We start from the raw sequence: 22,672 nt of genomic DNA on the forward strand, positions 1-22,672 counted from the left end.
TTTCTGGCTACATAGGATTATATTCTTAAATTCTAAATTACATAACCTAATACATTATATTCTAAAGGGGCAATAATAATGATAAATCTAAACATTTAACAATCTTAACAAATAATAATAATAATAATAAGAAGAAGAAGAATTAATAATAAATCTAAACACTTTAAGTTGTGGGGAACAAATTATGGGGAGTCACTTTCATTTGGGGGAATCATTTTCAATATATTAATATGTTATCCCTACATCTGCACATCCCCAACCTGACAGTCACGCTGGGGGAAGAATGTGCCAACCTCCAGCTAGTGGTAGAGGCTGGAATTCCTGAAAATGTGTGCATCGTGAGCTCTGCCCAACCACCCAACAAAAATGTCCATGAACTGTCCATGGTGGTAGACCAGGGCCTGCAGCACCATGCAGAAATAGCTCTTGCAGTTGATGTATTGGGTGGCTCGATGCTGTGGTGCATGCATGGGAATATGGGTTCCATCTATGGCCCCACCGCAGGTGGGGAAGCCCAGGGTGGCAAATCTGGCCATGATGGGGTCCAGGTCTCCCAAGCAGATGACCCTGTATAGCAGGATGGAGTTAGGCCTTCACCACCTGCAGAAGGAGACAAAGAAATACAGAAAACAGAGAATGAGAGGGGGTGCCTGAGCCCTTGGGAGGTTCCGGAGTCCCTCTTCCTCCTTTCCCCCTCAAACACCGCAGGAGCCACCCCCTATGAGTCGTCCCCCACCCCCTGCAGGGCTGTGTGAGGGCGGGATGGCACATCCCCCCCAGGGATGGGACTTTCCCTCCACTCCCAGCCCACCCCCCACAGCCTCGCACCCCTTTCCCTAGGGTCCCCTTTTCCAAGACTCCCCCCCCCCCCAGGGATTCTGAGAACACCTTACTTCCATGAGGAGGGCCCGGACAGTGGACTTTCCCATGCCAAACTACTTGCCCATAGACCACTAACTGTCTGGGGTGGCGAGCTTCCAGACAGCGATGGTGACCCACTTGTCCAGGGGGATGGCGGGTCGTATCTGGGTATCCCGTCAATGGAGGGCAGGGGCAAGCCAGGCACACAGCTCCATGAAGGTGGCCTTCCTCATACGAAAGTTATGGAGCCATTGCTGGTTGTCCCACCACTCCATGACCAGCTGGTCGCACCAGTCGGAACTGGTGTCCAGCCTCCAAAACCGTCTCTTCACTGTGGGATGCAGTTGCCAGGGCCTTGCTCCGCACACAGGGAGAGGGTCTCAATGATGAGCTCGGTGTCGAGCTCGTGCAGGGCCAGGAAGCAGCCTGCACAAACAGAAGCTGCAGCAGTGTGGGGCCATCGCATGCCCACAGGCAGCTTCGGCTCCATGGCAAAGAGTATGCTGTGGTGTCCAAAAGCCGGGCAACCAGAGCACACACTGCAAAAGCTTTGCTGTCCCTCGGAGAGGTAAGCAAGCAAGCAGCAGGGTCCCTTTAAGCACATGTCTCAGCTAGCCTTAGGCAACAGCACCCAGAAGCAACTACTGGTAAACCTCATTGCAGGAGGAATAACAGCTAATTCAATGTAGGGCTTTAATTTGGAATCCCGTTTCACTGCCGCGTGTAGACGCGGGCAGTTACTTCGGCCTAGTCAATTTCTAAAATGGCGACTGGACGGGAACATGCTAATGAAACGCGGGATATTTAAATCCTGCGCTTCATTTGCAATTTCGGTCACCCTCATTAGCCTCCCTAGATCGAACTAGGGGGCTAGTGTAGACATACCCTTCCAGAAAAGCTTATTCCAAAAGAAGCTTGCAGTCTAGACGTAGCCCTAAAGTCCATTGCTTTCAATGGATGTTAGAAGGCTAAATACCTTTATGGATCTGGGCCCTACTCCTACAAAATGATCCACACAGATAGATCTGTGTGTCTGCATTCATGTCAATGGTACTCTACACAGACACAATGAAAGATTAAGGAGTAAAGGATATTTATTTGGGATATATCTCTTCAGACACGCACATACATGCCTGCATACACAGTAGCCCAACAGTTAGTTTGTTCTTTTAAAGAAATGATGTGACACACATAAGGCTGACTCAAAGGCAGGGACTCATAAAAACGTGTAGTGATATATGCCTGTCAACTTGTACAACTATAATCATTAGGAAATACAATTTAAACCCGTTTTATTTCCTAACATGCAGAGCACATGTAGGCAGGGAATAGCAAGCACTTTGAAATGTATCCACACACTTGCTGAGCTGTCTATGGAGAGCGACAGTCTACATCCATAAACTCCAAGGCTGGCATGTCAGATCCAAAGCAATGAGTAAAAGTCTTAGTGTCATCAACTTCCACAGATGTCAGTGGGAGCTACAGATACTGAGAGCTTCTCAGCACAGTATGATTATCTATGTGTGTGGCCAACTTTAGCAGGATTTTGTTTTGTTTAGTTTTGTTTTTCCTCCAAGCCCTAGCTCTTGGATTCATGATTATGTACAACTCAGTGTTTGCCTTCAAAAAGTAAGTTTCTATCCGTCATGATTACAGAGAAGTTTAAAATATGACATGAGTTCACCCAAATGACTCAGAATCCAGAAAACAGTCCAAAAATAATATTTTTTTAAAAAAACCTCATGATTTTTAAGCCAAATGAATGACTTGTTTCAGGCCTGACCTGAGATATTTGTTATGCTTGGGTTTAGAAATATTAATAACATGTTAGAAGTAATTTATATGCTGGGCTCTTGCAGTGCATTAGAAAGCCTGATGAGTGCTAGCCCACGAGAAGTACTGTTTTCCAACTGAACAGGGGAGAGGATCTGTGGGATCACGTGAGGATTACTTGTATTCCCTCCCTCTGGGGTATCTGGTGTTGGCCACTGTTGGCAGACAAGATACTGGGTTAGATGCACCTTTGGTCTGACCCAGTCTGGCCATTCCTTTGTTCGTATCAAGCACCCATGCTGAGTGAGAATGTGAATGGAGCAGACAGGGTATGTCTACTAGGGATGTTAAAAGTTGATTAAATAGGTAACTATGTGACCACTGAAAATCTCATGGGCAACATGCTGCATGCTCTTAAATAAGCATTATATTGCTGAGCCCACAGCGATGCCTCCCTGAGAGCAGGCCTGTCAGCCCCTGCTGGCCTGGCTCCCAGGGAAGTGGTTTCCCTGCCACAGTGAAGCTACATCCCTGGGAACTGCCTACATCCCTAATGTCTTCACCAGTGGCCTCCAACCTTTTTATGCACAAGAACATTTTTTAAGTATTAGGGCAACTCCCACCCTACCCCTGAGGCTCCACAGACTTCATTCCCCGCTCTCTCCATCACTTGCTCTCCCCACACACACACTTTCATTAGGCTGGGACAGGGGGTGCAGGCTCCAGGCTGGAACCAAGAGTTCTGGGAGCAGGAGGGGGTAAGAGATGCAAGCTCTGGGAGGGAAACTGGGTGCAGGAAAGGGGCTCTAGGCTGGAGCACAGTGTTAGGGTGCAGGTGAGGTATAGAGTACTGAGCAAACACCCAGGCCAAGGAGAAAGTCTCTGAATGCTTATGGGAAGCAAGGCTTTGCATTTCCCCCCTCAGTGACCCCTAGCATGCAGGACAGCTGCCTCCCAGGCTGGAGGTCCAAGGAAAAAGCCTGTGTGGGTGGGCGCACAACAGGGCTTGGTGCAGTAATTTGCTTGACCACAAGCCCTCCCATGGGGTGGTCTCGGCTACTGCCTAACTCCATCTGCACTGCTAGCCAAGGCAGCACCTTCTCCTCAGTGCGCACAGGCTCCAGCCTCAACTCCCCTGAGCAGCTGGATAGCCAATCTGTTATAATCTCCACTCCCTCCCCATCCTATCATTCCAGACTCCCTGCTGAATGCACAGGGGCAATCCCATCCCCTGAGTCTGTGGGGGCCGTTCTCAGACAAACACCTTCCTGCTGGCCAGATCCACCATATGCCACAGCAGCTGGATCAGCTCTTATCAGATCCCAATCTAGACCCCCCAGCATCAGCAGTCTTCCTGGACAAGATCACAGAGTAGTTAGGAAGGGAGGAGGGAGAAGCCTGTGGTAATAGCAGCAGCAGAAGGCAGCAAATTGACGGTGGAGACAGCTAAAAGTGGGAGAAAGCACCAGCAAATGGGTGAAAGGGCAGGAGCAGAGGTGGCAGCAGCAGGAAGGATGAACATTAGATGGGTCCCAAGAGAAGGGGGAGGAAAGAAATAGCAAAAGAGAGGGATAAATGGATGAGAGGCAGCAGGAGACAGAGGAGCCAATAGCATGGGCAAGGGCCAGCAGTACTTGGTAGGAGAAGGCACTTCTAGCAAATGGCAAAGTTGTTTATGAGATCAACATGTCTTCTAGTGCCCAAAGGAGCTCAGCTGAGACCTGGCCATCCAGGCTCTCGCTCTGCATGGTCATTGCAAATGGCCCTTCTCCCTGCTGGAGAAATGTGAACAGCTCTGACACCGCTGTGTGATCATTAAATACTGCCAATGCTGTTCTCTCCTGGGACTCTAGGGGTATGTCTACACTACCCTCCTAGTTCGAACTAGGAGGGTAACGTAGGCATACCGCACTTGCAAATGAAGCCTGGGCTTTGAATTTCCCGGGCTTCATTTGCATAAGCCGGGCGCCGCCATTTTAAAATCCCGGCTCGTTCGAACCCCGTGCCGCGCGGCACGGACTAGGTAGTTCGGACTAGGCTTCCTAGTCCGAATTACCGTTACTCCTCGTGGCCACAACTTCCCCCACAGAGTGAGGGAAAGTGAAGGGGGAAACTGAGGTTCCAGGCTTCCCATAGACCAGACTTATTTTTCTGGAGTTCTGGAGTTAGTGGATTAGACTCTGGCGTAGGGATAAAAATGAGGCTTCAGAGGTAGGTACCTTATCCACTGTGACACTGAAGGAGCCCTCCAACCTCCCTACCTTCAGGGCCCCCTTTATCCTTCCTGTGTTCAAGGGTGCCAGGTTGGTTCTCTGTGACACTGGTGGTGGCTGTCCCCAAGGGGACAGTGTGTGAGACAAGACTCCCAGCAAGTAGGATAGGGACAGGGTGCAGGATCTGGGAGGTAGCTGGGGTGCAGAAGCAGGCTGGGAGTAGGGTTTCTGGCCAGTTGGAGGGAGCAAGAACGAGGGAGGGTGCAGTGTGTGGCCAGGAGAGAGGGTTAAAGAACAAAGGAGGGTGTCGGAGTAAGCTGGGGATGCTGGGTGTTGGTGGGGAGGTAAATGACAGGATTAGGGTGTAAGTGAGGGGGTCTGGACATGAGGGGGAACCTTACCTGGCTTCGTGCTCCCTTGCAGCAATGGCTGCAGCCACGCTGTCCTTGCTGCCCCAGAGGGAGGCCCTGCTTCTGCGGGCCACGTGGTTCCGAAGGCCGGAGACACTGCGGCTGTGGCCATGCGATCCAGGGCTGACCCCGAGGCACTGCAGCCACAGGCCACCCCAGAGGCTGGAGGTGCCACTGCCGCAGCCACGCGGCCGGACCCCAGGTACCACCTGCCACAGAGGCACCATGGCCTGGGGCTGGCCCAGGAGGTGCCACTGTCATGGCTACACAGCAGGCCCTACAGGCTGCCCCAGAGGCACTGCAGTCACATGGCCCGGGGCCAGCCCCAGAGGTGCCACTACTGCGGATACATGGCCTGGGGCTCGCCCTGGAGTCACTGCTACCACAATTATGTGACCCAGGGCTGGCCCTGAAGGTGCTGCTACTGTGTCTTAGGGCTGGCCTGGAGGCACCACTACTGCAGCCAGGCCGTCCGGGTCCAGCCCTGGAGGTGCCGTGGTATCAGCGTCTCCATCCTCCGGAGCCAACCCCAGACTGTGTGGCCGCAGAAGCAGTGTCTCCTGGGCTGGCCCCTGGCTGCCTGGCTGCGGTAGCAATGCTTCCAGGCTGGCCCTATAGAGGTGCTTGAGTCCTGGCGCTGCCTCCTCTCCAGTGGCAGTGTGGGGCATGTAGGGGCTCAGCTGAGCTCCTCCCCATCATGAGTCCTGTAATTAGGAGGAGGGGTCTGTAATTGCCTCGCGGGCCGGATCAAAGCCCAAAGCGAGCTGGATCCAGCCCGCTGAGAGACTTTTGTCCACCCCGATCTAAAGAATAGCCACATCTCCTGAATAGGAGTGAAACCCTTATGAATTTGTAGACAAAAGACATTTTCTGTGAAAAATCACTTTTTGTGAAAAATGTGATGTAATTGAGAGTCCAGCTTTCCATTAATGATTAGATTAGAGAGAAGTTTTTGACCTGCCCTAGTGAAAATGAAAAGCCATTCAACATTTGAGGGAACATGTAGGCTGTGTCTGCATTGGCACGATCTTGCGCCAAAGTGGCCGCTTTTGTGGAAAAACGTGCTGCCTGTCTACACTGGAGGGGAGTTCTTGCGCAAGAACACGGACGTTCTAATGTGTGAAATCAGTGCTTCTTGTGCAAGAACTGTGATGCTCCTGCTCAGGAATAAGCCCTCTTGCGCAACTGTTCTTGCGCAAGAGGCCTGTGTAGACAGGCAACATGAATTTATTGCGCAAGAGAGCGTCTACACTGGCACGGATGCTCTTGTGCAAAGGCACATGCCAGTGTAGACGCTCTCTTGTGTAAATACTTTAAGATTGAAAAATGTATATTTAGTTGTGATTAGGTTATTTTTCTTTGTTTTGTTGTTTGGTTAAACTCTGTGCTAAGCCCATGTGCCTCCCTCCTCCCCCTCCACCCGACACACACACACACACACACACACACACACACACACGCTATATCTAATTTGCACCCAGAGATATTATTTTTCTCTATGTTATATTTTGTTTTTCTCAGTTGCTCTGTAACATCTAGCAACCAAGTAGTCTTTATTAGTATATCTGGGTATGTCTACACTACAACAATTATTTAATTCAAACTAAGCTAATTCGAACTAAAGCGTCTAGAACTAAAAACTAGTTCGAATTAGCGTTTTGCTAATTCGAACTAGCAAGTCCACATTGAGTGGACTCTGAACAGGGCTTAAGGATGGCTGGAAGCAGTGCCGGCAGGGCATCAGAAGAGGACGTAGAGCGTGGAGATGCTGTCTCAGGCTAGCCGAGGGCTGCGCTTAAAGGGTCCCGACCCCCACCCCGGACAGACAGTTCTAAGGTGTGCCCTGCTTGAAAACCAGTCCTGGCTTGGATTGCCCGGAGTACCCACACTGGGCACATCACACCACTCGGCCATCAGCCCGGCTGCACTTGCCGCAGGCTGCCATCTGGGGAGAGGGGGCAATCGGGGGGCTGCAGGAGAGCTTCCACCCCCAGAAGCCCGCAGAGCCAGCCCAGTCCTCCCCATCGGGGGCTTGTACCCCATTCCTCCCTCACCTCCTTCCCTAGCCCCCCTTCTTATTGATGTACAAAATAAAGATAACGTTTCTTCCAACATTGACTCTGTCTTTATTGAACAAAAGTGGGGGAGACTGGGAAAAGGAGGTGGGAGAGGGGAGGGCAACTAACATGATCAGGGGTTGGGAACAGGTCCCAGATGAAGAGAGGCTACAGAGACTGGGACTGTTCAGCTTAGACAAGAGGAGACGGAGTGGGGACAGGCTAGAGGTCTCTAAAAGCAGGGGTTGGGTGGAGAGGGTGCATTCAGAAAAGTTCTTCCTGAGTTCCCATAAAGAAGGACTAGAGGACACCAAAGGAAAGGACTGGGTAGCAGGCTTGAAACTAGTAAGAGAAAGTTGTTGTTGTTGTTGTTGTTGCCAAAGCAAAGAGTTAACCTGTGGAACTCCTTGCTGCAGGAGGCTGTGAAGGCTACAACTAGAACAGAGTTTAAAGGGAAGGGAGATCAAGTCATGGAGGTTGGGTCCATGGAGTAGTCTTAGCCAGGGGGTAGGAGTGGTGTCCCTGCCCAAAGTTTGTGGAAGGCTGGACGGCACGAGACAAATGGCTTGGTCACTGGCTTCGGTCCATCCCCTCCAGGGTCCCTAGTGTTGGCCGCTGTCGGCAGACAGGCTACTGGGTTAGATAGACCTTTGGTCTGACCCAGGACGGCCATTGTAAGCTCAGGGCTCAGGGTCGGGGGGTCTCAGTGGAACCCCTTGATTTTCATGCACACCTGCTCCTGGGTGGCCAGGCTGGCAGCTCTCCTGCCCTAGCCGGCCACTTTCCTATGACCTAGTGCGGCGGTCGTGGACGAGGTCCACGATGTCCGCACTAGCCCAGGTGGGTGCCCGGCTCTTGCGGTCCTGGGCAAGCTCCCGGGAGCCGCCAGCCTGGTCCCGGGAAGAGGGGGTGGGCTGGGGGGCATCGGGTGGGTGGCTCTGTGCCATGCCAGGTGCAGGGTCTGCCGGCTGGGTACTGGCAGGCTTGCACCTGGCACGGGCACCGTAGCCAGCCCGTGCCCCTTTAAGGGGTCCGGGGCAGGGAGGGGGGCATAGAGTTTCCCTGGTGTTGGCCAGAGTGGCCACCAGGGAAACCTGGGGAGGGCTAGCCTCCCACTAGTTCGAATTAAGGGGCTACACACCCCTTAATTCGAACTAGTAAGTTCGAACTAGGCTTAATCCTCGTAAAATGAGGTTTTCCTAGTTCGAACTATTCGCTCCGCTCCGTCGATTCAAATTCGAACTAGCGGAGCGCTAGTGTAGTGGTTATGAATGTTAGTTCGAACTAACGTCCGTTAGTTCAAACTAACATTGTAGTGTAGACATACCCTCTTTTAGTTTTGTTAATAAAAACAACTTTTTAAGGCGACGCTATGATTCTTGTATCCTAGAAAGCAGCAGGAGGTCTGTGTACGCAAGCCTAGACTGAGAGGTCATCTAGCAGAGATTACAATTTGTTTTCTGTTTTTCTTTTCCAAGCTCTCTTGGCGGAAAAGAGTTTGGGGATACCCCCTTGGAAGAACTCAAAGCCTAAGAAGAAAGGTGGGTTTTTTATTCACTTGGCAGAGGCAGCTACCTCCCAAGGTGAAGGGATCTGTGACCTCAAGGAAGTTGGTTTTTATTTTTAAGCAGAATGCTGTTAAGGCAAGGTCTTTAAGGTCTCTGGCAGGTCTGTACCTTCTGCACACAGAATGCCAGAGTGGGGAACAGAGTTGACCACCCTCCCCCTCCAATGGCAACAGCCTCCCTGCTCTCTGCCTCCAGGCTGCGCTGACACCGCAGGAGCATCTGAGCCCCGCCCGGCCTGACCCCATGGGCCTGGCGTGGGGAGCTGGGCCCAGTGACACCCCAGGGGTGGGATCCAGCTGAGTGTGATGTGTAAAAGGGAAGTCAAATCCCCCGGAGCCATTGATTCCCCTATGAGGGGCACGTACAATATACATACATTGCTAATGCTTATTTGCTATTTGTATAGGAGTAAGACATGACAAAGATCAAGGCCTGTCACAGGTAATAACTTATAATAAGGAGACGAGGGGAAGTGAAACCAGTCTTCTGTTAAGTAGAGATATGGATAGATTCCACATCCTTTAAACTTGTGACTGGCTCAAGCAGGAAAGGGAAAAGGGAAGTATGGCTTGCCCATTGTTCAGCAAGTAGGCACTGTATTTAACCTCATTTGGAAAATTAACCTGACCTATAGGAATGCTAAATGTCAAAGATGAAGTAACCTATCATGTTAAGGCACCTAAACCAGGAAAGATGTGAACCCTATAAAAACCCCTGCCTATGAGATGTTGGGGGTCGGCTCTGATTTGAACATTGAGTTCCTTAGCCGTACCTTGGTTGCAACCAATAAACTTGAGTTGGACCCAGCCTGAAAGTGTGACTCTCTTCTTGGGGTAAATCAGACTAGCCTCCAAGGGGACGAAACCTTGCAATTTATGCAACAAATTGGCACCCCAGATGGGACCTCCCTTGGACTACTCCGGAGTCGGACGACAAGATTCGCCGTAGGTGACCGTGAAGTGCGCACCGGACTGTTTGAGTCCGTCACGGCACCGAAAGCGTGAGTCGGGACATCCGGAAAGTTAAAGGAGTCTCTATTGAATGAGTCAACTAGGCTGTGAGGTCCGAAGAGAAGGCGCCGGGGCAGAGACAGAGTGAGTATACCGATAATTCCCTGTGTTTTGGGTAGTGTTGGTAATTCGAGAACTGTCCTTCGAGGACAGTAGGAACTTCGAATAAACACGGTGTATCCGGTAGGAAAACACGTATAGGGTAGGCGGGTCGCACCCGAATGGTAAAAGCCTCCGTAAGCCCCAGAAGGAACACCATGAACCCGTGGGTTGCGTGGGGAAGTTATGAGGAGTTAGGAAAACTCCAGTGGATTGCTTTTGTTTTTAGTAGGAGTACTCTTGTTCTTTGTTTTAATGATTTGTTGGAAACCTAAATTGTGAAACCACAGGTTTGTGTGTAAGCATGACTGTCGCTGACCAGGTCTGAGACTTAAGCTGACTCCAGCCGCCCCAAGAATCCTGCAAGGGGAAACCCGATGACCAGGATTTCTTGATTGCAAGGGGGGTCAGCCGAACCTCGTGACCCAGCGAGTCTCCAAGCCCCTGTTTGTCTATATTTGTTGCTGTCTAATAGACCTGTCTTAAGTGTCACGGTTCCACAAGGGCACACCGGTGTCTCTAGTGAGACAGCCAAGCGCTGGACCCTCTGGGTTCGGACGCTAAAAGCTGGTGTGGTGTCATTCCATGGACACACGGAGCCGTGGTGAAAGCTTGTTGCCTGCATGTGTGTGTATAATAAATATATAGATATGGGTTCGGGAAGCTCCTGGATAGAAAACTCCGCAACCCCATTGGGGATGCATGTTACAGAATTTTAGTAATTTTAAAAGTGACTATAGAGTAAAAATGGCAAAAGATGAGTTAATTAAATTTTGTCAACTTGAGTGGCCTACTTTTGGTGTCGGATGGCCAGATACGGGCTCCTTTGATGTAAACCTGGTATCCCTAACACATAGAGTTGTGACGCGGGATGGACAGTGGGATCACTTCCCATATATTGATTGTTGGTTATTCCATGTCCAGGATCGACCAAAATGGATATTAAAATGTAGTATGGGTGTGTGTAAGGTCATGGCTGCAAAGGCAAAGACCTTGGGAGGTAAAAGCCCTGAAATACTGGCTCCCTCTAGTGATGAGGAATTTGAGTCCTATGGAAAGAAGAGGAAACCCCCTTCTTCTTCAGGAGGGTCTAGCCCTATTAGAGAGAATAAGAATTGTTCCTCTCCTGCCACTTCAGGAGGAAACAGTAACTCTGAAATCATAAGTGAACTTACATCTGAAAAGTTACCCCCCCCCCCTTATCAGACTCCTGCTGGTCCTGGATTCACTTCAGCCCCCCCTGCAGAGGCTGAACTGAGGGGGGCTGAGCCAACAGGGTGGACTACTCCATTCGGGCAAAAAAGTACTTCTTGCGAAAAGGCCCATCAGATCCGGGATCATCATACCATCAGTACCCCCTTAGAGAAGTAATAGAGGAGGGAAGATAAGAGAGCGCAGAGGCAGATGGCAGTGCTGGCTGCAGCACTCTCCAGCAATCAGAGGCCGGACCATAAGGGGCCCCCTCAGAAAGGAAAGGGACGGGTAGCAGTTGATGAATGTGTGCACTGATGGGGAAAAAGGACATTGGAAGAGAGACTGCCCAAAATTGAAGGCAAAGGGGAAGAAAAGACAACCGGAGAACCGCCAGATGCGGGCAGAATCCTCCGGAGAAGAATCTAGTTGAAGGGGACCGGGATCTAAGGCCACCACCCTACGAGCTAAAGCTCGAAAGGATCCCATGGTAAAAATAAGGGTGGGTGGCAGGGACTATGAGGCTCTGGTGGATATTGGAGCCACGTTCTCTATGATCCCCATAAAACCCCCTTCAGCTAAAGAAAGTGGAAAGCATGTGATGATAGAAGGAATTGAGGGAAAGAGAAGCAGGCTACCCGTATGTAGACCCCTCCTCATGAAGATTAGAAAAAAATTATGCTAGAGCATGCCTTTGTTGTTTCATCTGCATGCCCAGTTGCCCTGCTAGGGCGAGATATGCTAATTAAGCTGCAAGCTAAAATTTTCTTCCGTAGTGATCAGAATGTAGTGCAGCTGCCGGTGAAACAGGGCTCAAATTACCAGATGGCTCTCTGTGCAGCTGAGATGCTGTTAGAGACAAAAGGGACTGAGGTCTTAGAAGGAGTCAATCCATGTGTATGGGCAGATGAGACCCCTGCCCGAGCAAAGTTTGTGACTCCAGTAAGAATTCCTCTCATTGAAGGAGAAGGCTCTGTGGGTGTAAAGCCATATCCCCTGAGAGAAAAAAGAGCCACCTGGATAGGCTTAAAGCCATTAATCGAACAATTCAAAAGATATGGCTAGGTAGTAGAAAGTTCCTCTCCCTTCAACACCCCTATTTTAGGGATGCCAAAACTGGATAGCGTCTCTTATAGACTCGTGCAAGACTTACGGGCAATAAATAAGAAAGTTCTTGTAGACCATCCTATGGTCCCCAACCCACACACTATCTTAACACAAATTCCAGCAGACACAACAGTGTTTACGGTATTAGACTTGAAAGATGCTTTCTTTTCTATACCTTTACACAAAGATAGTTGAAATTATTTGCTTGTGAATGGGAAGACCCGGACACCCATCACAAAACCCAGCTGTTGTGGACTGTGTTGCCCCAGGGTTTTGTGTCATCCCCCCATATTTTTGGGACGACATTGCAAAAAGACTTAGAAGACTGGAGGGGCAGCACCCTGAGGTAGCTCTCCTCCAGTATATTGATGATTTGTTGATTACCAGTCCTGATATGCAAAAGGGAAAAAGGGCAACGGAGCCCCTGTTGAATGCCCTAGGGAAGAAGGGATATAAAGTTTCACAAGAGAAGGCCCAAATATGCACCTTCCTAAGCTATGAGATTGAAAAGGGAATGCGGGCTTTGAGCAAGGATCGAATCCAAGCAACTTCAGGAAATTCTCAAGCCCTTCTTAGCAAATAGAAAATGACAGACTCTACGGCTAGAAACGCAGGCAACCCAAAGATGTTTCACAACATATGAGTGGGGGCCACATCCAGAGGAAAAAACATAACAAACAGTTAAAACCTTTCCCTCACACGCCGTTATAATTGGCTTGAGGGCGTGGGGGAAGGTAACTTAAAAGCCACCCAAATGTCAACCAGTAGAAATTGAATGTGAAGATGTAATCACTAAAAACTAAATCTGCCCTAACAAGGAGACACATTCTGCAACATAAATCTCCTTACAGAACATGAGCAAGTGATTCACCCCAGAGCCAGCAGCATAACTCAACTGCTGCAGCCTGGATGTTATGAAAATCATATACTGAAAAGAATTAGGAAGTGTGGGGGTTAATTAGAAAGCCCACTCTCCTTACCAAATTAATGCTAGACAAATCTGTGTAATTAAGAAAAGTAATTTAGCAGGATCAAGACAGATCATAAGAGGAAAAAAAAGAGCCCGGTCTGCAATACGAGAGGGAAACTGAACCATGCCACTGTTGGGGAGGGCTAGCAACTCTAAGGTAATTCAAGGGAGTGGAAGGTCACGAGTACCGATGAAGCGCTCTTGTTCTCAGAAAATTGCAGCTCACTTGCACATGAAAATGGTAAGGAACTAGCTGTAACCCGGTCCCCTAACAGATCTTAGGCAGTATTTTAAGTTATAATAGGCCACCCCGATGGGGGGGGAGAAATGTTTTCTTGTCTTTCAGATCATCAGAAAGCGCTGGCGCCAGTTGAAGAAAAACAACAACAAAATGCCATGGTTCTGTGTCATGACATGTGTTTGTGTTCTGTCCAAGTTTGTCTTGTGTGTCTTAATTGTAATACGTATTGCAAATGTTGTGAATAGAAAATTGTTTAGGCTAGGAGAATGTTAACAATGTCTCCACAGGTGAACAAAAAGAACTGGAAGGAAGCAAGGAGTACATCACGTCAACAGAAGGATGGGAGACAGTACTAGCTCCTTCCCACCAGACTAGTTTTGTTTTAATGGCCATTGCTAACTTGCCCTCATTTGGATATCATCAACCAGGACTTTAAGGACAAAATGGAGCCTCCCAGTTGTGCACCATGCCCTGAACAGGCCCCTGTTCCAGAACAAGGACAACTGTCACTGGTCCTTACCTTGATGATGTTCCACACTGGTACAGACCAGTTGTGTGCTAGACTGGTTAATCAAATTGGCAAATGCCTGATTAGGCAATGACAAGGCTTAGCAGATACCATCGCAGATTGGTTTGAGCCTGGTAACCCTATCAGCAACACTTATGTCATAGCCCAGAAATTGTATGAGAATCCAGACTTGTAAATGCAGTAATATCCAGTGCCCGTAAAGGCCTACACACCAGCCAAGCTAATCAATTGATCCTAAATAGTTTGAAGGATCTGTCCAGCTCTGTAGACCTAACCTGATGTTTGGACCAGAAGCTAATTGGATTGGAAGTAAAATAAAGAAATTAGAAGGCCAGTATTGAAGAATAAGGTAAGCTTTAGCCACTACCACTTAGTTCTTATGGTGGTGAGTCCCCAATCTCCCCTGTGCCTACCCATGGGAGTAGGGAAAGAGAGAATCCATGAGGACCCAAAGGCCCACCTGGACAGGGCATAGTACAACCATTTGTTTTTGGTCCCTCTGAGGATTCCTCACTCAGATCAGATCAGAATGGTAACCTCCCTGTTTGTACCAAAGCAAGGGCATATAGATAGAATAGAAGGCATTGCTTATTCTGAAGGTGTGGGAGCCTCCCTATACCCAGGGATTGTTGCACCCACTTTGATAAGGAAATTTTATGTACCTGTTCATTTAACATCATGACGAATCTGCCTAGGCTTGATGTGGTTGTCATAGAAAAACAAATGAACATCGAGCTGGTCCAAATGAACGGTACCTACTGGTGTTTGACTACCCAGACAGATCACTCCATCCTGCCCCTCTGTATATCCGTCTGTGTGCATAACAGTCCCTCATCAAGCGGCCTAACCGTCAATAGAATGTGGATATATCGCACTTTGGTAGTGGAGGTAACCACACATGAGATGCTGAGTGGCACGGCGGAAGTAAGTACCAAGAGGAGGGTTTACTGGCCCTGCAGGCAAAGATCAAGAAGTTGGTGGCCAATGCCCAAAGATATATCGGGGCTGGCCGTCTGAGGTACACACAGATAGGGAAACACCGTGGACCATGCCAAACACCTATCTCTGCAGCACTCAACCAGGCAGTAGAGGTCAAACCTATAATCATGGGCAGTGCCAGTAAGGCGACGAAATATCTTGGGGATGGATTTGAATAGTGTTTGCCAAATTATGTAGAGAGTTTAGATTTTAACATTTATAATAATGATAGTGCTGTACCAGCATTTCCAGAGTAAATTAAAATCCCTTAAATTGTTGTATTTAACCTAGTAGATTAAGAAGAACCCCAAAGTCAAGAGAAAAGAACTATAGGAGTAAACTGAGGCAGTCCATGGTATCTTGCTAAGGACTAACAAACTCAAATCATTAAGTCAGCCTGAGAAGCGTATGCTACAGCAGTAACTGCGACCCTGGTTCCCCTGGCAACCACATGCCAAAAAGGCCTCACTTTGATAAGGCCGGTATCAAGCAACCACGTGGGATTGTTTTTATGGTTTGCTTTATTCCTAGGAAATAACCTTGGTTCCAAAAGAGCTAGCTGGCTTTTGGCTCAGAGAATAAAGACTCTTATGTCCATCAGCGCTGTGAAGTGCCAAGAACTGACTGTTGGCCAATGCTTCCCATTGCAAAATGATCCTACCCCGACTGCTGATAAGCCTCTCTCTTCTGGTCCTGCTTTCCCACCTGTTGGACACCAGAAGAATCGAAATATTACAGGGTGATGTGCTAGTAACCTCTCCCCTGCATGATGCTGAACCACGACTGTTTCAAAGAAAAAGAGGAAAACTCTTGTTGTGCTATGTTGGTACACATTCCTGTTTAGTTTTGTTTTGTTGTGATTAGATTATGCTTAATGCCCTGTTTTATACCTTGTATAATTGCCTCTATATGTCGCACTGTATTGACTACTGTCAACCGTGAAATGCTTGTACATTACCAAAGATTAGCCAAAGAAGAAACTGATGAGGTATAAGAAAGAGAAAGCCTCTTGAGGGGGGAATTGATGTGTAAAAGGGAAGTCAAATCCCCCGGAGCCATTGATTCCCCTATGAGGGGCACGTACAATATATATACATTGCTAATGCTTAGATATATTTGCTATTTGTATAGGAGTAAGACATGACAAAGGTTAGGGCCTGTCACAGATAATAACTTATAATAAGGAGACGAGGGGAAGTGAAACCAGTCTTCTGTTAAGTAGAGATATGGATAGATTCCACATCCTTTAAACTTGTGACCGGCTCAAGCAGGAAAGGAAAAAGGGAAGTATGGCTCGCCCATTGTTCAGCAAAAGTGAATGACTGTAAGACAGCTGTAACTGCAAAGTCAGCAAGTAGGCATTGTATTTAACCTCATTGGGAAAATTAACCTGACCTATAGGAATGCTAAACGTCAAAAATGAAGTAACCTATCATGTTAAGGCACCTAAACCAGGAAGGATGTGAACCCTATAAAAACCCCTGCATATGAGATGTTGGGGGTCGGCTCTGACCTGAACATTGAGTTCCTTAGCCGTACCTTGGTTGCAACCAATAAACTTGAGTTGGACCCAGCCTGAAAGTGTGACTCTCTTCTTGGGGTAAATCAGACTAGCCTCCAAGGGGACGAAACCTTGCAATTTATGCAACACCCCCACCGAAGCGCTTTGGAAGGCTCACAAAGGACAGAGACCTGCCTTTTGAAAATCCGACTCCCCACCGGTGTCTCAAGACAGGCGGCTCTCTCTCGCCAAAAACGGAGGCAGCAGCGTGGGATGACAGGCAGCCAGGTCGCAAGGGGAGGTGCTTTTTAGACCAGTTCCCTCCTGGCACTCCGTACTGCTGCCTCTGTATCAGAGGCAGCAGCACAAGCTGGCAGCAGCCCTTGCCTGGGGGCTGGGTCTGAGCTTCTGGACCTGGTGCAAACTGGAACTGAGCGAGGCTGCCTGCCCGCCTGGCTCCTAACACACTGTAAATGCAGAGCCGCAGAGGGGGTAGGTCCCGCACCCAGCGCGAGCCAGGACTGAGACAGCTGGCCCCTGGGGACTATCGAAAAGTCAAGTAACCCATAAGAAATCATGAGGTTAATTGACTACTCAGTGAATATCTAACGTCCCTAATCCCTTTTCATAGTTCCCCTCTGGACTCTCTCTCCTAAAGCATGGCCCTGAGATCTGGACACAGTGCTCCAGCTGAGGCCTCCTCCGTGCCAAATAGCTAGGAGAGTGACCTCCCAGGTCTGCCGTACGTCTCCTACCACGCCCCAGGGCTATGCCCTCTTACTGAAGGGCTTTGTGTCTGAGATCGCTTCTCTCCTAGGCTACGTCTACACAACGAGTTTTTTTGGCAACAAATATGCTAACGAGGGACTCTATGACACGCAATGTCATTTGCATATTTTCTGCCGATCCGTTTTTGTGCTCGGGGTTTGTGCGCAAAACCAAGCCATGTGGATGTTTACTTTTTGTGCAAAAAACCCCCTTTTCCCACAAGATCCCTATTTCTGCAAAAAGGCCGACCGATCTTGTGCAAAAAGGGGCTTTTGCCTAAAAAGAAAACATCCACATGGCTTGTTTTTGTGTGTTCTTGCGAAAAAACTTGTGGCGCGTCTACACTCTACGTGTGTTCTTGCAGAAGTAAATTTGCAGTAAAGCATCAGAGAACAGGGCTCCTTGCACAGGAGTTATTCCTCTCCCGACGATGACTAAGCCCCCTTTGTGCAAGAGCTGTTGTGCAAGAAGGCAGCGTGGACGGGCACCAGGGGCTTCTTGAGCAAGACACTTTTATGGCTAAAATGACCATCAGAGCTTTCTTGCACAAGAGAGCGTTCACACTGCCATGGACGCTCTTGTGCAAAAGCCTATGGCACGGTGGAGGCACTCTTGCACGAGACCTTTTGCGCAAGAACTCCGGCGTGAAACAGCTCTCGTGCAAGAAGCCTGCAGTGTAGGGCAGGGAGCAGCCTATGAGGGAGGGGGAGGGACCCCTAGTAATGGCTCAAACTTCCCAGGGGGGTGGCCAGAGGCAGGACATTTGCCTGGCAGGGTGAGGGGGGGGCGGTGACCTCACAGGGGCTTTGGGCAGCCCTCAGCATATAAGGCAAAGGGCAGGTGGGGAGGTGATGACCTCACAGAGGGACCCACATCTCAGGCTGATAAAAGCGGGGGGCGGGCCCAGGGGACTTTGAGACCCCCGGTTGCTTTAGCTCTGGTGCGTCTCCTCCTCACGGTTCGTTCGCGTTCTGTGAGTTCCACATCCCGACACCTTTGTGACGAAGGTAAGAGCCCCCAGGGGTTGGATCCCGCCCGGGGCCGGCTGGGTTCCAGGCAGGCCCAGCCCTCGGTCAAGGGCCGGAAGGTGATTCCTCACCTGGGCTGCGTCCTTAGCGCCACTGGGGCTTTCTCCTGGTTGGTTTCCCTTTTCCTCCATCCCCCCACATTTCTGCTCTGTTCTTGCCTCCTCTGTGACCTTCCCTTGCTGCCTCCCCCAGCTTGGGACCCAACAGACTAGCTGAAGGACGGGGGGTGGTTTGCAGGAGCCGTGGGGTGGGGGATGCAGCCCCCATTGTGGGGACTGGGGAGGTGGGGCTGGAACAAGTCTATGCCGGTGTCTTTGGGGAGAACGCTCCACCCCCCACACCTTAGATTCTCCCCTGATTGGCCAAGAAGGGGCTGTTGATGGGCAGGAGACTCGTGGAATGAGGAGTAACGGTAGTTTGAACTAGGAAGCCTAGTTCGAACTACCTAGTTCGTGCCCCGTGTAGCCGCGCTGCACGGGGTTCGAACGAGCGGGGTTTTAAAAATGGCGGCTCCCCGCTTATGCAAATGAAGCCCGGGAAATTCAAATCCCGGGCTTCATTTGCAAGTGCGGTATGCCTACATTACCCTCCTAGTTCGAACTAGCGGGGTAGTGTAGACATACCCTCAGGTCCTTGCAGTGCCTGTGCAAGACCGAACCGATAAGCAAGGGGCCATTTGGGGGCTGGGGGCAGTCGCTCTGGGGAGCTGGAACCCCTGGATTTCGCTCTGCAGGCTGCGCCCCAAGCTCCCCTTTGCTCCCCTCATTTGCAGCATGGCCAAACGTTTTCGGCTGTGGTTCAAGAAAGCCCTGAAGATGGCCCCAGGGCCGGTGGGGAGCAGCTTCTCCATCCCCGCGGGCGGGGAAGCTGGATCCCACCAGCTCGGGGCGACTCGCCCACCGGCCAGGCCCCCCCGGACCTGGCTCCAGAGGCGGCTGGGCAGGCGGGACCCAGCCCAGCGGGGGAGCCGGGTAGGGTGGCTCCGGGGCCTCCTCTGTGGAGAGAAACACCTGCCCCGGGAGCCCAGCCCCCATTACCACCAGGGGGCATCGCCCTGCCCGGCCCCCGGGGACCTGCCAGTCTCCGGGAGCCCCCAGCCCGTCGCTCCCCGCACCAGCCCCTGCAGCTGTGGGTCCAGGTCCGTCAGCAGCAGCGCCTGGGCCTCCAGCTGCAGCCGGGCCACCTCCTGCAGCCGCTCAGACCCAGGTGAGGGGCCGTGAACACGCTGGGCCCAGGGGCTCACCCAGTACCCGGGGGGGGGGGGGGAGGGGCAGCCCCAGTGTCTGCCCCGCACCCTGGGCAATGGATGGGGGCGGGGGCTGCTTGGCTCTCTTGTTCCTGGTGGGGGCTCTGCTGAGGGCGTTGGCAGATGTGAGGGTGGCAGGGGGATGGGTCCCTGCGAGGGGCGTGTGGGGCCCAACCTGCCCTGGGTCCCTGACATGGGGGCGCGTGACCCCTGCTGGCCGCTGGAGTCACCCTGGTCCCTTCCCTCCCGCACAGAGCCCCCCTGCGCCTCGGCGGAGCTCTGCCGGGAGCGGGTGGACTCCCGGGTGGAGGAAGGGGCCATCTACGACATCGAAGAGCAGCTCCACACCCGGGACACGGTAGGAACCTTCTCCACACGGGGGGGACCCGAGATTGTCCGGCCCCTTCCCAGCACGTCCCCCCCCCCTCCGGGAGGGGCTTGTCCCTGGGGATCCCCCTGGGGCCCCTTCTCCTGCATGACCTGGACCCCCCAAGCTGGGGGCTCTTGTCATGCACCAGCTGGGCCCCCACAAGCCTGAGGCAGCAGTTGGGGGGGGAGTGTGGGTGCTTGGACAACCAGCAGCTCCCACCTCCACTCCTGGGAGGCCTGAGCCCTGCAGCTGTCCGTGGGGGGCAGGCAGGCCCCAGGCTCACAGACTCTCTCTGGGGTGCAGAGTCCAGCCGCCCTGCAGCGGTTCCTCTTGGCCATCCCCCTCGCCTGCCTCGCCGCCCTCCAAAGGGGCGAGGACACCCTGGCGCCGCGCTGCTGCAAGGACACCATGATGGCCAGGATCGTTGTAAGCGAGTCGCGGCAGCCGGGAGGATGGAAGGGGATACGTGGGGTGGACGGGGGTCTGCTTGGGCCATGGCGGCGGGTGGGGGTGCTGGAAACGGGATGGGTGGAGCCAGGAGGGCTGGAGGTGGACATGGGGAGGGTGGGTGGGGATGCTGGAGGAGGGAGGGACACAGAAATGGGGCAGGTCTGGGGTGCCGGACAGGAAGGGGGATTCGGGACAGGGAGGGGTCTCCCCGGGCCATGGGGGGCTGGAAGGGAGCTGAGCGGGCTGCTGGGGATGCGCCTGGGGAGCAGGGATGAGGAGGTTCAGAGGCTGGTCACCAGGGCAGGGAGGGGCAGGAGACGGCCTGGGGACAAGGATTGAGCTGGTCCCGGTTTGGGAGGGGGGTGCTGGGAGGGGCCCTGTGTCGGGCAGGGGGGCTACAGGGCAGCGGGAGGCAGTGGGGTTGGATCCTGCTGGGTGGGGGCGCTGGCCGTGTGAGCGTCTCTTGGGGGCCCAGCCTCACACGCCCCTTTGTCTCCTTGGGTCTCCCAGGAGATCATGGAGGACTCGCCCCCCCCGCTGGTCTTGGCCGACTGCCTCAATGCCGCCTGCAGCCTCAGGTACCGACCCCCCCCCCCCCCGCCGACTCCCCCCAGAGCAGATCCCCTGGCCAGGGAGTGGGAAAGTCTCTGTCTCCTGCTGCTGAATTAACAGTCTCTGCCCCTCTCTCCTGCCAGCACCTTGCAGCCTCCCCTGCGGGCCCAGCTCCTGAGCCCCCTGCTGACGGCGGCCGTGGGACAGACTGTGTCTGGGGACTGGCAGCAGGAGCCCATCCACACACAGGTACGTCCCTCCGGGCCCTGCTCCCGGGCTGGGCTGGAGCTCCAGAGAGGAGGGGGGGGGCAGAGGGAGGGAAGAAGCTGCAGGTTTGGATCCTTCCCTCCAGGGTTCCCGTTGCTCTCCCGGGGGGCCCGTCCCTTCCATGCCCAGCCTGGGCTCCTCCCTGCTCTGCGAGGCGGCTCAGACCCTGCTCAAGGCTGCACCCCGGAGCCAGCGGGTGGCCTGGATCCCCCAACCCCCCTCTGACCCAGGGCTCCCCCTTGTCTTGCAGCAGTTCATCCGGGCCCTTCCCTACGACCTCCAGGCCCTACTGGCGAGCCTCCTCGCCGAGTCCCCAGACACCGCCCGGCTGCAGCTCATAATGGAGGTGAGCCCCGTGGGGGGACGGGGCCATTGTCCCTGCTTCCTCGGGGGGGGGGCCGAGAGAGGAGCAGTGTCAGTGGCTGGGGGGGGCACAGTCCGAGAGGAGCCCCAGGCTCTGCCCAGAACCGGCACCTCCCTACGGGTCCTGACCTGCCTCTTTCCCCCCCAGCACCTGAGCCCGTGGCTGGAGTCCCGCCTGCCCCAGGAGCGAGCCAGGGCCCTTCGCAGCACCACGGCCCTGCTGGGAGTCGCCACCACCCTCCCGGGGTTTGACGTAAGTGACCTCGGAGCCGGGGGGTCTGGGGCTGCAGGGCGCGGGGCTGGGAGCGTCCCCGGGAGGCAGAGGCAGGGCCGGGAATGGGCCGGGAATGGGCCGCGTTCTCCTTTCCCCGGGGAGGGGCGACCCTGGGCCCTTCAGGGGGGCTCTTGAGGGACTGGGCCTGGGGACTGGGGAGTGGCCGTCAGTGGATCCCCTTGTTCCACCCCCGGAGTGACCCTTCAGTCGGGGCCATTGCTCAGGGTTGTCTCCTCGCAAGGCCGGCCCCGCCCCGCCCCGGGAGGTGTCTCTGTCCGTCCCCCGAGCTCAGACCCGCCTCGGCGGCCGTTTGCATGGGACGTGCAGCCCCAGGATGCTGAGGGACCCCCCCTCTTCTCTCCCCTCAGAACTCCGCCGACTGGCCGAGGATGGGTCACCACGTGGCCCAGCTGGGCCTTTTTATTTCGGACCCATCCGAAGACGTCAGCCGGCTGGCCCGGGAGGGGGTGCACAGCCTGTATCAACTCCTCCTGCACCACAGGGGTAAGGAACCCAGCCGGGACCTGGGCCCCAGGGACACCCTGAGGGTGCCGGCGGCGGGGGGAGGGGACCCAGCCCTTTTCCCCCAGACTGGCCCAAGGGGGGATGCGTCCCTCTGTGTTCCCCTTCTGCCCCCTGTGCCCCTCCATTTGCCCAGGGATGCCTGCAGGGACCCGTGGGAGGGGAAGGGCTCAGACCTGCCAGCAGAATGACCCTGTTGTGTCTCTTGCAGGCCTCAACATCCACCAGGCAGAGGACCTGTGGTGCAGACACTACTACAAAGAAAGATGGGTCCTGGCTCACAGCAACAGCGTGCGGGTGGGAGAGGTAAGGACGCGCTGCCAG

This window comes from Pelodiscus sinensis, chromosome 33 (assembly GCF_049634645.1).
Source record: "Pelodiscus sinensis isolate JC-2024 chromosome 33, ASM4963464v1, whole genome shotgun sequence".
Taxonomy (NCBI): Eukaryota; Metazoa; Chordata; order Testudines; family Trionychidae; genus Pelodiscus; species Pelodiscus sinensis.